This window comes from Lytechinus pictus, chromosome 9 (assembly GCF_037042905.1).
Source record: "Lytechinus pictus isolate F3 Inbred chromosome 9, Lp3.0, whole genome shotgun sequence".
In the NCBI taxonomy this organism is placed as follows: domain Eukaryota; kingdom Metazoa; phylum Echinodermata; class Echinoidea; order Temnopleuroida; family Toxopneustidae; genus Lytechinus; species Lytechinus pictus.
Genome location: NC_087253.1, coordinates 13,035,001 through 13,052,213, shown reverse-complemented (window position 1 = coordinate 13,052,213; position 17,213 = coordinate 13,035,001). Strand labels below are relative to the sequence as shown.

At 35.5% G+C, this 17,213-nt stretch overlaps 1 long non-coding RNA gene across 1 annotated transcript in view; it reads left to right on the top strand.

Moving 5' to 3' along the window:
- The first annotated feature begins 7,190 nt into the window (after window positions 1-7,190).
- LOC135155502 (uncharacterized) overlaps window positions 7,191-17,213 on the top strand; it is a 10,716-nt gene continuing 693 nt past the window's right edge. The window contains exons 1-3 of the long non-coding RNA XR_010294646.1: window positions 7,191-7,332; window positions 13,195-14,416; window positions 16,373-17,213. The exon at window positions 16,373-17,213 is cut by the window's right edge and continues 693 nt beyond it. This is a non-coding gene — a long non-coding RNA (uncharacterized LOC135155502). The remainder of the gene's footprint in view (window positions 7,333-13,194; window positions 14,417-16,372) is intronic.

Genomic DNA, 17,213 nt, shown 5'->3' with positions numbered 1-17,213 from the left:
TATTATAATATATTTATATTGTCGCTTTGCACAGAATAGAACAAAAATACAACCGAAGTCTAGTTTTATAGTAACTCACCGGTAGCGTAATGAGCCAACAACAAAAAATGGAGGGGGCGAGACAAGGATGACATTTATTTTCCTTTCCTTTATTCTTTTTTTTTTCATTGGTAGGGAGAATGGGGGGATCCGTGACCCCTAGCACGCCCCTCCCCCATCTGTACGCCAGTGATGATCATACTTTCGTTTGAAACAAATTGAAGGAAAAAAGTGCAAGGGTAGATAAGGCCGAAGACGTAAATAAAAATTATTGATACAAATATTAATAATTATAATACTGATAAATATACAATAAATCAAGCGGTCACCAATAAAAATAAACAACGTGAAAGAACAAAACGAGAAAGAGAGAGAGAGAGAGAGCCCGCGCGAATGTATGGTGTAAAAGTTGCTGGAAAGCAGAAGAGATATTGTGTCCAGCACCCCCCCCCCCCCAAATTCTCTCCCCGCTCAAGACCGGAGTGAAACCAATGATAATAATATATGAACAAAAATCCAGATTCACAATTTCAATGGGGAGTGTGTCATTCCCCTTATCCGTTACAATTTGTCAAGTGGCAGCGGCAGGGAGAACAATTTGTTTTGTTTTTTAAGCAGAAAGCTGTGATGATAGGGGGAGAATAAAATAAATAAAACATTAACGAATAACAAGAACAAAACAACGACAAAACAATTTGTATCAGGATGAATTTCTTATCATTTAACATAGACCAACTTGGAGAAATAAGATGTTCATGCAATTGTCGTATAATCGGAGCAGATGTCGGCGGAGCAAATATCGGCGGAGCAATTGTCGTATAATCGGAGCAATTTTCGGCGGAGCAAATATCGGCGGAGCAATTGTCGCGGAGCAATATTGTCGTATAATCGGAGCAATTTTCGGCGGAGCAAATATCGGCGGAGCAATTGTCGCGGAGCAATTGTCGTATAATCGGAGCAGATGTCGGCGGAGCAATTATCGGCGGAGCAATTTTCGGCGGAGCAATTTTCGGCGGAGCAGATGTCGGCGGAGCACATGTCGGCGGAGCAAATATCGGCGGAGCAAATATCGGCGGAGCAAGTGTCGACGGAGCACATATCGGCGGAGCAAGTGTCGACGGAGCAACTGTCGGCGGAGCAATTGTCCAGAGCAATTGTCGGCGGAGCAACTGTCTTATTTTGCGTAGCAATTGTCGGCGGAGCAGATGTCGGCGGAGCAATTGTCGGGTCACCGGTGACCAACCCATTAACTTCGCCGTCTTGACTGTACGATTTCAATAAATTCCTTACCCCGTCAGAAAAGACAAATCATAATAATGTGTGGCCTTTTGGAAAGAGGTGATTCTTTTCTGCTACACCTTTCGTAATTTGTGTTATTGTAATATCGACAACCTCACTATTCAAGGTTTGGTCATTACAATAATTATCAGCATGCTTAATGATATAAGGCGTTTGGTCACAGGCCATTATCTTTCCTGTAAATTTGTATGAATGCTGGCCATTCAAAACTTTCAGAAGATAATGAAGAGATATACAATAAAAGAAATATATTCAACCAGAATAATGGTCACAAAATTGAATTTCAACGGTGAAGCGAGATGCAAAACATTTTTTTTTTCAAATGTGCTGACTTGGCTATTATCCGGCAACCAAGCGCCTGAACATTAATTTCAAGGTTTCAAGGTTAGCAGAAATGGGTATATTACCCTTGGAAATAAGAAAAATGCATACATATATATATATACATATATAAACGTCTAAATTGATAAAAAAATATAATGCCATAAAAAATTAAGAGAAAAAAAATGACAATTCAAAATCCGTTTCTCGTTTTATTTTCTTATCTATAGCTTTTTTTCACACCAAGGGCACTGACGAAGAGTGTAAATTTGCCTTTCATTCTGAGAGCTAAGCTCCGTTTTCTTTCAAATTAACTTGATACTTTTACCAATTGTGAGTTTTGTATCATTAGATGCAAAGTATGTATTTAATTATAAATGCAAATTGATAAAGGTGTTGTGTCGATGCAGCCTATTATTTTGCAATGTGTGCGGCAAGCACATGGCGCTTGCGCCGAGTGCTTTCATACATGTTATATAAAATTAATCCTTAATTTTCGACTTAATGCATTTCCTCGTCAAGATGCATGTACTTTCGGTCTCTTATGTCTCTTCTGTATTTATCTCCATGCAGTTTCAATAGGCGGCTTTGATTTAACATAATGGACCTTCATGCCACATTTGAAGATGATCGGAGAAAAAATGCAAAACATCATATACAGAATATATATATATATATATATATTTATATATGTATATATCTATATATGTATATATATATTTATATATGTATATATATATATATATATATATATATATATATATATATATATATATATATATATATATATAAGAGAAACAAGGTTGAAACTTTCATGCTTTAATCCAACAAAATTTATTGAAGTCCACAAATTTTCGACGAGTACATACCATCTTGATCTTACGATCATGAGTCCAATGCTCTAACCACAAGACCACACGACATAAGTCTAATGATCTCTTCGGAGATTATGTAAAAGTTATATGTAGCTTTCGTCAAAATAATTCATCATTAACATTGTGCGTATCCAAAATAAAGAGCAAAGGCGATGCAAAATATTTAAAAATGGAATGAACTGCATTTGAAGTCTTGTACAGGATGGAGCAATTGCCGCTCTACCCCTATAATGGATCCCATACAAAAATTTGACGGGACATTTTTTCAGCGAGAAATGATTATGCTCTCTTTCTCGATGAAATTTTGATACAGCGACTCTTGGGCCATTCACTTATTGATACTCCCTGTTCAACCACACCCTATTCTTTCTTTGGACCGCACAACAATGCTATACATTTACGCCAACCAAGCCGACTCCAAACCGAATAATAGTATGTCATTTCTAATAACGCAAAGACTTTAGTCGGTCCGAGGTCGATTCCACGGTTTATTTCCAATTCGTCTGATGCTAATTCGTCTATCATTTGGCCTACCATCAGTTCGTCCACTGACCACATGGTCAACTTTCATTTAGTCAAATGCCTTAAGTTTCCGTCTCATAAACCAGTTGGTCAAATAGCCATTTAGTCCATATACCATTTGGTCTAATTGGACTAAGTGTTAAATTGTGCAAAATGAATGAAAATGAAATGGATATTAGACCAACTGGTTATGAGACGAAATGGTCATAGACGAAATGGTGATAAGATGAAGTGATGATTGGACCAAATGGTTAATGGAGCAAATGAATGTTAGACGAAATGTTGATGCACGGAATGACATTAGACTACATGAAAGCAGACCATGTGGCGAGTGGACGAGTTGGCAGTAGACGCATTGGCAATTTACCGATTCCACAGAGTTGACTGCCACATAACCTTCCAATTGGCAGGATTGTCTTTGTGGTTTTTCATGGTCGTCAGAACCCGGTGTTGCAAGTAAATTGTCAATTCGTCTACTGCCAACTCGTCCACTCACCACATATGGTCTACTTCCATTTAGTCCAATGCCATTCCGTTTATCAACATTTCGTCTAACAACAATTTGGTCCAATCATCACTACGCCTAATGACATTTTCGTCTATGACCAATTGGTCTCATGACCAGTTGGTCTAATATCCATTTTATTTTCATCATTTTGCACAACACTAACTCCAGTTAGACCAAAAGGTATATGGACTAAATGGCTATTGGACCAACTGGTGATTAGACGAAATGGTGAATGGACGAACTGATGGTAGACCAAATGATAGCAGACGATTTGGCAATTGGACCAATTGGCATTAGACCACCAATAGCATAATATAAAATAATTTCGAAACGTTCTGTTGATTATGATAATATACAAACGTATTTTCGTCAAACGTTTGCGTATGAACGAAAAGATGGTCAATTATTTGTAAAGATAATAAGGTAATCAAGATTTGGATGATTATACACTGCATGCAATCTCCTATTGTCAGGAGTACGTTAAAATTAAGCTTTCAATCCTATCCAGGCATGGCAAGGCTACCGATATCGATTTTAGATGTAAAAAAATATCAATAAAATGAATCGATTTGAAAATAAAATGAAAGATCTGTTATTTTGTTTGTTGTATTCAAAATTAAGCGCATAGGGACGCATTTGGCAGTGATATATGCGCTATGTAAGCATGTTGGTATTATCATTATATTTTTTTTTAAAGCTGCTTAATCAAGAATTACATTTTGATTTAAAGTCTGAAACCCCACTAAAAGTGTTGGGAGGAATATTCTAAAAAGTTCAATGAACAAACATAAACTCATAAAGAGTCGACCATTTACTCGAGTGACTTCAGCTACTTAATTCATACGATTCTCCTCATAGAAAATGAGATCTTTCCTCTGTATTATGTCTTCTTTGCCTGGGGTATTTTACTGTATTGCCTTTCATACAGCGGGGTCCGTTGAGGGATATGCGAAAAACATTCTTCTGTCCCCTCAGGCCTTTAACTTGTTAATTCTTTTAATCATACAGTTTCTACCTCATCAGTCTTCAATCACCCACGCCCTTTCGATGTATTTTGTTTTTAATGTTTCCATACATAGTCTCGTGACTTGGTGCAAATGCAATTGAGTCGCCTCGTATCTTTTGAATGTTTTGTTGTTGCTTTCTATCTCGAGCGGTGTATTCACGGTATTCACCTTGTTTACGATAAGAGCACCGTTGAACTTTCCAGGTAATAGCATGTTCGATAGGAAAAGGCGCCGGCTTGGCTACTAGGGGAGTCGCCCACTGCTCTGAGGAGTGTCAGTGTTTCAACTGGCTCTATCATTCGGCCAGTCTCCAAGGCACGGGATCTATGGGTAATTGTCGAGAATGGATTAGGAATGAAGTCCCACGTTAACAATATTTGTAGGGCTGCTGCAAGTTCTGGCTCACAAAATGTTCTCTTTGAAATTACTGTCAAGACCAACTCATATGGGGATCTGGCCTTCCAAAAAGCTGCACCAGCACAATTGAATTCTGTACCGCCGATATTACGAAATATTACCCAGCTTGAGAAAATCAAAGTACAATTAAAAACCCAACTCTTTCAGTATGTTTAATTTAGTCACATGTAGGTTCTATCCATGTTTAATATTCTTTGATGTTATGTGTAATTATTTGATGTCTAATTTTTAAATGTACAATTCTTACCGTATTTCTCGCTTTCCCCACGCATATAGACCTGTAGGTGTTATGCGTATTACGAACTGTACTATTATTATTATTAGTAGTAGTAGTAGTAGTATTATATGGCGAGCATCATACAGAGCGAGTCAGAAAAATACACTTCAAAAATGAAAGTATTGAAAGAAAGACAAAGAGAATTCGTGAAAACCAGGAATGGTATGGCTTATCAATCGACAGTTTAATGAACAAGTGGAATGCCTCTGGCCGTCTCACCTGCATCACGCGATTCAATATAGCAGCAGTGCTGATTTTGAAAACTACTATAACTCGCACAAGATGTTCAGTGATACTTGGTTACTCTTATTTCCATGTTTTATGAACTAGACCAATACACTTATAGAGCTATGATGGCAATTCAACAAATACCCCCAACGTGGCCAAAGTTCTTTGACCTTACATGACCTTTGACCTTGATCATGTGACCTGAAACTCACACAGGATGTTCAGTGATACTTGATTACTATTATGTCCAAGTTTTATGAACTAGACCAACACACTTTCAAATTTATGGCTGTAATTCAACAAATACCCCAATTTGGCCAAAGTTCATTGACCCTAAATGACCTTTGACCTTGATCATGTGACCTGAAACTTGCACAGGATGTTCAGTAATACTTGATTACTATTATGTCCAAGTTTCATGAATCAGATCCATAAACTTTCAAAGTTATGATGGTAATTCAACAGATACCCCCAATTCGGCCAAAGTTCATTGACCCTAAATGACCTTTGACCTTGGTCATGTGATGTGAAACTCATGCAGGATGTTCAGTGATACTTGATTAACCTTATGTATAAGTTTCATGAACTAGGTCCATATATTTTCTAAGTTATGATGACATTTCAAAAACTTAACCTTAGGTTAAGATTTTGATGTTGATTCCCCCAACATGGTCTAAGTTCATTGACCCTAAATGACCTTTGACCTTGGTCATGTGACATGAAACTCAGGCAGGATGTTCAGTAATACTTGATTAACCTTATGGCCAAGTTTCATGAACTAGGTCCATATACTTTCTAAGTTATGCTGTCATTTCAAAAACTTAACCTCAGGTTAAGATTTGGTGTTGACGCCGCCGTCGCCGTCGGAAAAGCGGCGCCTATAGTCTCACTCTGCTATGCAGGCGAGACAAAAATGTGACCTAAATACGAAACCCTCATTATGTCCTGGAAGGGTATCTTCACCAGAAAATAGTTTGATACAATTTTACGTGACAAATTAATGGATAACCAGAAGGTATTCTTTACTGTCGGCCCTTGTGCAAAATTTGATTTGTGCCAAAGTAAAGGCTTTAGTGTAATGAAGATATAATCCCACACGAGTTGCAGTAAATTTTCATTGCAGTACCTTTTCATTAAAATCAACAGTGGAATGAATACAAAAGAGGTGTTTGTCAAACAATTATCATGTTAACCATGGGAAGAAATCTTGCAATGAATTTTACCATATCTATCAGTAAGTGAAAGGTACATAAATAAGCGGTAAGAAAAACAAATGAAAAATAAATAAATAAAAGGGAAATTAAAGGAAAAGCTGTAAATAAATTGAAATTCGTTTTTATTTTTCAATCATAAAACTATATAACGCCAACCAAAGATACTTTTAAAAAGTGATAACAATTTAAATTACACTAAAAATGAGACAACAAAAAGCCGAATAAACCCTAGAAAAAACTACAATATCAAATACAAAATACTATACAAGATATTTTTTTTTTTGAAAACATATAGTGACTTAAGCTACTTTTACGAATTTCGGCTTGATAAAATACCGATTGTTTATACAGAGAGGTACTTAAAGATTACTTTGACATTTTGAAAAGGATGAATAATATATTGTCTTTTGAAAAAAAAATCATTTTGATACATATTTTCAATCATCATGATTAATCTTTAAAAAATTTTGAACAATTTTCTACAGGTGCCTACTCGTCGTCTCGTAATGGTATCCAATGCCATGTAGCGTGCCACGCAGCTGACGATAGTTCGTTATGCAACAGTGATCAGTTCGAGTACTCCACGTGCACATACCGGACTAACGCCAATACCGAAGCATGCAAGGTTAGTTTGATTGTGTGTGTGTGTGAGGGACTATCACATTGATAGAGAATGAAGGAAAAGATGCGTTATATATTAAAATTACAGACCCATTACGTTATCAAATGTAGATTACAAAATATTATCTAAGGTTTTGGCAACAAGGATCAAACAGGTTTTAAACGAAATAGTTCATTATGATCAGGTGGGATACATAAAAGACAGAAATATTGGGGAAACAGTTCGACTAATAGAGGATATATTATTTTACTCTAGACATTACTTGGAGCAAGGACAAGGATTTTTGATTGCGGTAGATTTTGAAAAAGCTTTTGACTCTGTTTCTCATCAATACTCATTTTTTTTGGTTTTGGGGAGTCATTCTGTTCTTGGGTGAAAATACTATACAAGGATATAAGTAGTTGTAATATGAATGGAGGCTTTTCCACCGGTTACTTTAATGTAGAAAGGGAGGTCAGACAAGGTGACCCACTGTCGCCCTATTTGTTTATTATTGCAATATAATTATTGGCACATGAAATACGAAAAGACAAAATCATTTAAGGGATAAGTTTTGGGGAGTATGAAATAAGACAGGTATTGTATGCCGATGATATGACAATTTTTTTGAAAGACATGGATTCAATAAAAAGGTTGCATTATATTTTTGAAGAATTTGAAAAAGTCAGTGGCTTAAAGGTAAATAAGGACAAGACACACTTTATGTACATGGGTAAGGAAAATGAAAAAACAAATGACCCTGTATATGTATTTGGCAAATATGTTAGGGAGGTCAAAATTTTAGGAGTTATCTTTTCAGTTGATTTTAGATTAAAAGAAAATCTGAACTATAAAGAAATATTAAGTAAAATTAAAAAAGCTTTTAGGTTGGTGGAAACAACGAGATTTGACTATTATAGGAAGAATACATTTATTGAAAACATATGCATTGACAAAGTTAAATTATGTTTCATCCATCCTTGTTGTCCCCTCATGGGTATATATAGAAATCGAGAAATTATCATTTGATTTTATATGGGGAGGGAAAGATCGTATTAAAAGAAAAATTATGTATCAGAATTATAATTGTGGTGGGGTTCAAATGATAAATTTTGAAATATTTGTTAGAACACAGCGTATAATGTGGGTAAAAGACTTTTGTATGGAGAAAGAAATCTGGGGTGGAAGTTATTTCTTGATTATTCCCTAAGTTCAGTTGGAGGAAGGTTAATTTTTCTATGTGATCATGAAATGAAAAAGATAAAAAGTTGAAGAATCCATCGTATTATTTGGAAATGCTAGATGCTTGGCAAGAGATCGATAATTTAAGACAGGGGTTCTCAAATGGTGGCGCGCGCGCCATTTGTGGCGCACCGAGCCTTGCGGAGTGGCGCTTGGGAGCCGGTATAAAAAAAAGAGGAAAAATAAGGAAAAATTGGTGAGAAAAAATGTATCTACCAGTAACCTGGAAATAAGGATTTGGTGATCATTTTAATACAAAGAGAAAACAAAAACTCCTTACTTGACACTTAATTGCTAATTTATTTCCTCCAATTTTGTCCAATTTAGCACTCGATAACCCCTATTATGGAGGATCGATGGTGTTCTCCTTTTTATTTATTCTATGCTGTACAAAGTTTATGTGCCACACAAGTGATTTGAAAACCCCGTTTGTAGGATTTCTCTTTCAATGGCGAGAAATTATGCATTTCCAGAGTGCACGTTTTGGTTAAGAATTAAACATCAAATAATATGATATTCAAAGTACATCCTGATCATAAAAGATTATGAATTTGGGACATAACAAGCAGAAACTTTGTTTCCGGAGCCGATTAAAATCCGAAGTTGTAAAAGTGAAATACATGTATGCTCAGATGTATTGCCTGCCGTGATTGCCTGCATGCACGTCACTCTTGCTTACACGAGTTGTAGAGAGAGAGAGAGAGAGAGAGAGGGGCAGTTTGGGGCGTTAGTGCAGTGCAACGCCTAATTTTCAGCCCTTGCAAAATCGGGGAACGTAACTTCAGCCACTGGCGTACAGATGGGGGTGGAGATTGGGGGCACCCCAAGTGTTTCACGGCCAAGAAAAAAAAGGAGAAAAGGAAAGAAAAGGAAAGGAAAGGGAAAGAGTGGAATATTGTATTATTTTCTTAATATTATGTCAAAATATAGATTTTTGTATTGAAAAGTTCAATATTTTTGCTTCAGCCGCCATATCTAGCCCCTCATTTTTTTTACTCATTACGCCACTTGCTTCAGCCAATAGATCTGGTGCAAAACAGTTTGAACTAGTGGTATCATTGCTATGTTGTGAAAAAGTCACTAGTAATTTTTCTTTTAATATTGGGTAGTTTGTTGGCATTTGTATTTCTTCTGTTGATATTAATTAGAGCCCCTCTTGGCAATTTAAAAGGCCTCATATTCCAAAACTTCTGGGGCTCTGCCCCCTCGACCCCCACCAGGGGCCTCTGGACCCCCTCCGCTGATACATTGCTGGTTTGCGTAATGGATAGTGGAGCATTACAGATTCTCAACAAGAAATGTGGCGCTTCAAAAAAAGTAATTGAGAATGGCTGATTTAAGACATTTTAATGGTTCTAAAAATCCAATCATTTTCAATAATAAGAATATTTGTATAGAAAATAAGACGATATTTGATCAAGTTTTATTAGAACTAGGGTTAATTAAAGTGGAACATATCATTGACAATGGACATGTTAAACCAGTCGCATACTTTTTTAACCTTGGTATGGGAAGTGATCATTAGTTTACAATAGGTGAAATATATCATGCAATTCCAAGTGATTGGAGAAATGATTTAGGTTCGATACAATTTTGTGAGATAGACTTAATTAACTATAATATAAACTTGCTTCTGTTGGGGAGGGAAATTAGCTTTAAGGAGGTACCATCAAGAAAAATATATGATTATTTTATTAAAGAATTGCAAAAGTCATATGATTTACAGATAAGAGATGGACAAAATAATTATAATTATACAGAGAAAGAAATTGGTGAATGTTTTTTTAGACCAAGAATAACATTATTGATTGGGAGACAGAGAGAATTTCAATTTAAGCTACTGCATGGGGCAATTTACACTAGAGTTAATTTGTTTAGATTTGGATTTGTTGAAGATAATCTCTGTTCGTACTGTAAACGGGAAACGGAAACATATTCACATATATTTTTGTCTTGCTTAAAGGTTAAACTGATATGGGAAACTTTGATACAGCGATTTGAATTAGATGAAATAAAGGACTTGAATTGGCGGGATATATTTTTTGGTCTGTCAGGCAATACAAATAGAATAAAAAGTTGTAATACTATTATCTTTATGGTAAAATATATATTATCTATATTTAGAAAGGAGGGGGTATTACCAACCATTGACGATATACATAAACGTATTTTAGAATATAAGGATCAAGAAAAGAAAATAGCTATTAAAATGGGGAAATTAGGGCGGCACTTGCAAAAATGGGAAACAGTAAAATTATGACAAGGTTCAGTTTGCAAGTCTTTATTTACTTTCAATATATGTAATGCTTCTCCCGTGAGCTTGTTATATTCAAAATTGTTCATCGAATTGTTTTGTACTTATAAATATGATTTATTTATGATGAGTGTGAGCAGATCTTCTGGACAGTGGTGTGTTATGTGTGTGTGTGTGTTGGGGCGGGGCGGGGGTGAGGGAGGGGGAGGGGAAGTTTGGTGTTTAAGCATATTTATAATAACTGATTTCATTGTTTTCTTTTAAGATATATGATTCATGATTATATTAAGTTAGTGAAAAAAAAGTAAAAATATGAAATGTAAAGTATTATATGTGATTTGAAATGTTAAATTGAATGTTATGTAACTATTTGTTCATGAAATCAGAATAAAAACAGTATTAAAAAAAAAGTCTGTGTTTGGTGTGCGTGGCTCAGTGGTAGCGGCGTCCGCCTCGTGGGTTCCATCCTCAGCCGATTTATACCAAAGACTTATAAAAATGAGACCTTCTGCCTTCTTGCTAATAAAACATTATAGTCATGTGGGTGTATGCTGATCGTGCGTGAGGGATGGGTGTGTCTAGGTGTGCGTGAGGATAATTGTGTACGCGAGGGTGTGCTTGCGCGTGAGACGGTGCGTATGCGTGTGTGGTGTCATGGTAGGACTGGAATAGATGTTTTGAAGGACGTTCCACAGTTAAAGTGAAATCCATGTCATTTTCACCAAACTTTGCACATAGATACTTTAAAACCTTAATATTCGAAATATGCAAAAATTAAAATAGGTCCATGTGCTTGATTTTTTGCTATAGAGTTTCAAAGTTCACCCAAATTGATGTTCTTAAGAATTGCGCATTCAAAAGAATTTGGCATCTTTAGACCGCCCAAGATTACTACAATGAGTTTAAACCTCTATTACTCAGTCAAAATACATGAAAAAGTCATCAAATTTCGCAAGAGAGTTAATAATTGTATCGTTAGAATGGATAATCTATTTATAGTGCTATTTGTTTGCAATTTCAAGTTTAACAGCACTGTCAGTTCTTAAAAATGGTGTACAAAATAACAAAATCCCAGTCTAAAAAATGTGAAATTTCAGTAACAAACTACAAAAGTACAATAAATGCCGCACTTTATTCAAAATCCATGTCATTTTCACCAAGATTTGCAGAGTTGTAGAGGAAGGTATACCTAAGAGGTACAAACATAAAAAATAGGGGTTCATGTGCTTGTTTTTAAACTATTAGCATTTTTATTATAGCAAATGTGCTTTTTAAAACACCAAAAATGCGCCGAATGCTTTGTATCTATGTGAAGAAAAAGTCAAAACCACTCTACCATTTATTCAAACTTGGGGTAATATTCGTGATTCTTGGCATCACTGCAGAGTGAATTATTTTGATATTGTAGAGAAATGTTTTTAATGATCCATGGAACAATTCCATTTGTTAGCTTCATGAAATAACGCATCGGATCTGCAGTTAAAGTGCAGATAATGAGAAAAATCAGCTCATACCCGCAGCTAATTAATCACCTGTTCATCCATTATGACATTATACTATGCGCAGATCATAATGCGCACAAACATAACTGTGGAACGTCCTTAAATGGTGTGTTATGTATTGTCTCCATGCGTTTCATGTGAAGGATGTGTGCGTGTGTCAGTGCGAGGGTGAATGTGTGTGTTTGTTTTATGCACAAGAGATTTCTATAATTATGATCCTTGAGTTCCGTAATTATTTGTTATTGATTTTAAATCAATTCGAAATTAAAACCTGTCTTGCGTGGAAAATGTAAACTATGAGCTTATACTCTTGATCGATTGACGTATGTTTTAATCCGAATATAATTGTTATGATGCGTTTGTAGGTTTCGTGCATTGTGACAGTTCGACACAATTCTCTCTTACAGTCATGTCTAATGAGCATTCAGATTTTCGATAATAATTATTGCGTTACATACATTAGACCTCCTACTTGCTGGCATGCTTCTTTTTGTAAAGAATTTTTTTCCTCACATTTTGCTCTAATAAAATTATGACGTACAGGTATGTTTTCGCAGAAATGTTGTTTAATCTTACGTACTTCATCCCGTATTCTGTTGATCTTTCATATTATCCGCTTACTACTGACAGGGTTCTATGAGATTTGCTCCTTAGACAGTTCTCCGATAGACAATCTGCACGTTAAGCTAACCATAACATCTAACCTCCAAATCTGAATAAACCTTTATCCTTATCTTCACATTATTCTAAACCAAAGACTCTATTACTATCCTAAATCTAACCCTTGAGATATTAAGACCGAAGCAAATGTCGCAGGAGCAAATGTTGTGTCACCATTCAAAAAAACATATTTTTGTTTCTCTTTTTTTCATTACAATTCATCTGTAGAAACTGAGGATCGGAAGGGATTCTTTTACACTAACCTGTGCCGAAAACTGTCAAGAAGGCTGTGATTCTAATGGCTGTACCGAGTGTTGTTACACTGACTACTGCTTCGACCGGGATGGAAGAAACGGAACTACGTCACTTGTGGTCACGTGGGTTGTAATGGGCGTAACCCTTTTTGCGAGTATCTTCGTATCCACATATTAAGGCGACCGCACACCTTGCGATTGGTCTGCGACTCAATTTTGGAATAAAACGTAGTAGAATTTGATGCTAATATTGAGACTATTGGAATATTTTACTGTGTAATGTTCGAAATCATCGTATGAATCCCTGAGTTCAAATAATGTGATTTTGCTATCATCCTTCTTAGAATAACGGCGAATTTAATATCTAGTCGTAACGACGTCATAGCAGTCGTACGATTGGCTACGATTTGAAACTAATTTGGAATTTGTTCAAAAATAAAGGTTTACAATCTTACAAAATGGTAATATAAGTATAAAAGGACATGTTCCATTCACATTTTCAGAAAATGAGCAAAATGCGATTTGTTCCTAAATCGGATCGCGAACAGTCGTAAGGTGTGCGGTGGTGGCCTTCGGAAAGTGATAATAACGTGCAAAAATTGTCTTAATCTCGAGAACGCCATGAAAAATACTGTGGAAATTGTAATGGAGTGGGATAAGATTCTCCTCGTAGACCCCTGAACAAGAATGATTTTTATGAGGTCACAGTATTTTGTGTGTACTTTTTGCATTGGAGTAAATGTCATAAAAGCTTTGGAATTGCGAGCAATAATGTGAACTATACTTAAGTCAATTATACAGAAGGCTGGTGTTTCAACAGTCGATTCCTTGTGAAAATTTGACTTGTGACTTTATTTTAAATCAAGTCCCCTCTCTCGGCTATGTTTCTATTCTTCTTAAAACTGGCAATTTGATCACTGATCTTTATTTATTGGCTATTAGAAAGCTATAGACGAAGATTAGATCCAGGGGGGAGCAGTGTGGTTCACAAAGATTGAAGTATGACTTTGAGTCGAACTTAAATGCCTCGCTGCATGCGGTATAAAGGGCATGACCGCATTGGTCAGATCACTCTCGGTCATACTTAAATCTATGTGAAACACCCCCAGAAAAAATCAGCCGTTTTCATACTTGGGAAGATTTTTTTTATTTAATTATATAAATACAAAAATAAGCAGATACTTCACTTTGATTGGGCACCTGATAAATACAGATTTCATTAAACATCATAATAATGTGGATTTATATCATCTACATTAAAGCTGCTTCATGTTTAACCCAGGGAGCTCAGGGGCTTACCGTGTATTTGACCATACTCACGGGACTAGGGTGATTTATGGTCTAAATATTTCTCCAAATGAATTGTGAAAACAGAAATTATGCACTTACCACGATTATATGGATCAAGGTCTAACGAGTGGCAGTTTCCTGACATCTGGGCACAAACTGGAACCTCAAAAAACGAAAAGTTCTCTCCTTCTACCCCCGTCTCGATCGGCCATTTTTGTTATGAATTGTAACAAAATGGCCGACCGAGACTGGGGTAGACGGAGAGAACTTTTCGTTTTTTTGAGGTTCCAGTTTGTGCCCAGATGTCAGGAAACTGCCACTCGTTAGACCTTCATCCATATAATCGTGGTAAGTGCATAATTTCTGTTTTCACAATTCATTTGGAGAAATATTTAGACCATAAATCACCCTAGTCCCGTGAGTATGGTAAAATACACGGTAAGCCCCTGGGCTCCCGCCCGCTGCGCGGGCGGGAGCTCCCTGGGTTACTTCATGTTATGCACATTTATTTCATCTAGTAATTGATGGGAAGACTGACATCACTTTTTAATAATTTACAACTTAAAAATGCTTTAATTTCACTCTTTGTATTTTTATTGTCATCATCAAATTGTTTCATCTTGTTTATTCGATTATAGTTTTGTTCTGAAAATAAGCCCCTGGGCTCCCGCCCGCTGCGCGGGCGGGAGCTCCCTGGGTTACTTCATGTTATGCAAATTTTTTTCATCTAGTAATTGATGGGAAGACTGACATCACTTTTTAATAATTTACCACAACTTAAAAATGCTTTAATTTCACTCTTTGTATTTTTATTGTCATCATCAAATTGTTTCATCTTGTTTATTCGATTATAGTTTTGTTCTGAAAATGATGAATAATCAAGATACGCAAGGCTTCTATTAAAAACTTAACGTAAGGAGCACACATTCATTATAGCTCTCAAAATAAAATAAACATTCTCGTTAAACAAACAAAAATATATTTATACTCTGAAAAATTATAAATGTATCAACTTAACTCATGGAGCACACATTCATAATAGCTCTAAAAAAGTAAACTTCCTCGTTAAACAAACAAAAATGTATTGATACTCCTTACAGAGGCCAAATATCCGACATGGTTCAGGTCTCTTTTGCAAATGAGCACTAAATCGTATGAACGAAGATCATTACAACGTTGCTATTTATTCAGATATTTCAAATACAGGTTGTGCGGAACACTTGCATTTATTGTATATTTTGTTTTGTTATATTACCTTATAGTTCATTGGGCATATATATTCAGTTGAATATGACAGGGGTATGTATTGTTTTGGTTAAATCAACAGCAGATACATTTGTGGAGGTGTATATTATCATGTTACGGTAACGATTATTGGTAGTATTTTTACAACGGTATTGTTATGTATTCAGAGTCATATCATTATGCATTACTTAAAGGGATGGTCCGGGCTGAAAATATCTATATCTGAATAAATAGAAAAAAATTCACAAAGCAAGATGCTGAAAATTTCATCAAAATCGGATAACAAATAAAGAAGTTATTGAATTTTAAAGTTTATCAATATTTTGTAAAAACAGTTACATGCACATCGTCATGAATATTCATTAGGTGGGCTGATGATGTCACATCCCCACTTTCCTTTTTATTATGTTATTACATGAAATCATAATTTTTTTAATTTTTCATTCATGTGGAAAGGATGTGTCTCCATTGTGATGAAATAAGTTGCGGCAATAAGTTACCAATGCACTTAATCAATTGTCAATCCCATTGTTTTAGTTATTGGTAGAAATGTTTTGAATAAACCTCATTTCGTATAATAAAATACAAAAGAACAAGTGGGGATATGACATCATCAGCCCACCTGATAAATATTCATGACAGTGCTTCCACTTTTCAAAACGGAATTTCCTGGAATTTACTCTGAAAGTTCTTGGAAGTTTACAAAATATCCTGGAATTTTCTGAACGGTTCTCCAGTTTTCCATTAGTTATAATTCTCTTTTATACACACAAAAAATGAAATATGTGGCCCAGTGCCGTAATTGAGCCAAAAATTTTGAGAAGGCGAAACATGACGTAAAGGGCAAAGTTTATAAAGAGTTGCGAGCGAGCGAGCAAAATTTTTGACATTTTAATCAAAATGATCCAATTTTGTGATAGATTTTGACATAATATTCAGATGAAATATCTTTCTCGAAAATGATATACTTCCTGGAAAACTTCCTGGAATTTCTCACTTCCTGGAATGATCCTGGAAAATAGCAAAACTTCCTGGAATTTCCTGGATTCCAGGAAAGGTGGAAGCACTGATTCACGAAGACATGCCTAGAACTGTTTCACCGTAATAATGCAAATATTTAAAATTCAATAACTTCGTTACTTATCCGATTTCGATCAAATTTTCAGCATATTGTTCTGTGAATTCTACTCTATTTAATGAGATATAAATATCTCCAGCCTGGACCACCCCTTTACTATCACAGTCAATTATAAAGTTGTTTAAAACAATTTTGAACGTTGTTTAAGCCCGCCTCTATAACAACTATTGCTTTAAGTTTTAAACTTTTTGAAGTTGAAGAAAAAGGTTTAAACAATTCAAAAAAGTTTAAACAATTGTTTTAAAAGTTTGAACAATTTTTGGTTAGAGTGACGGGTCTAAATAACGTGCGTACATTTTAAACAGCGTATTTAAAGTGTA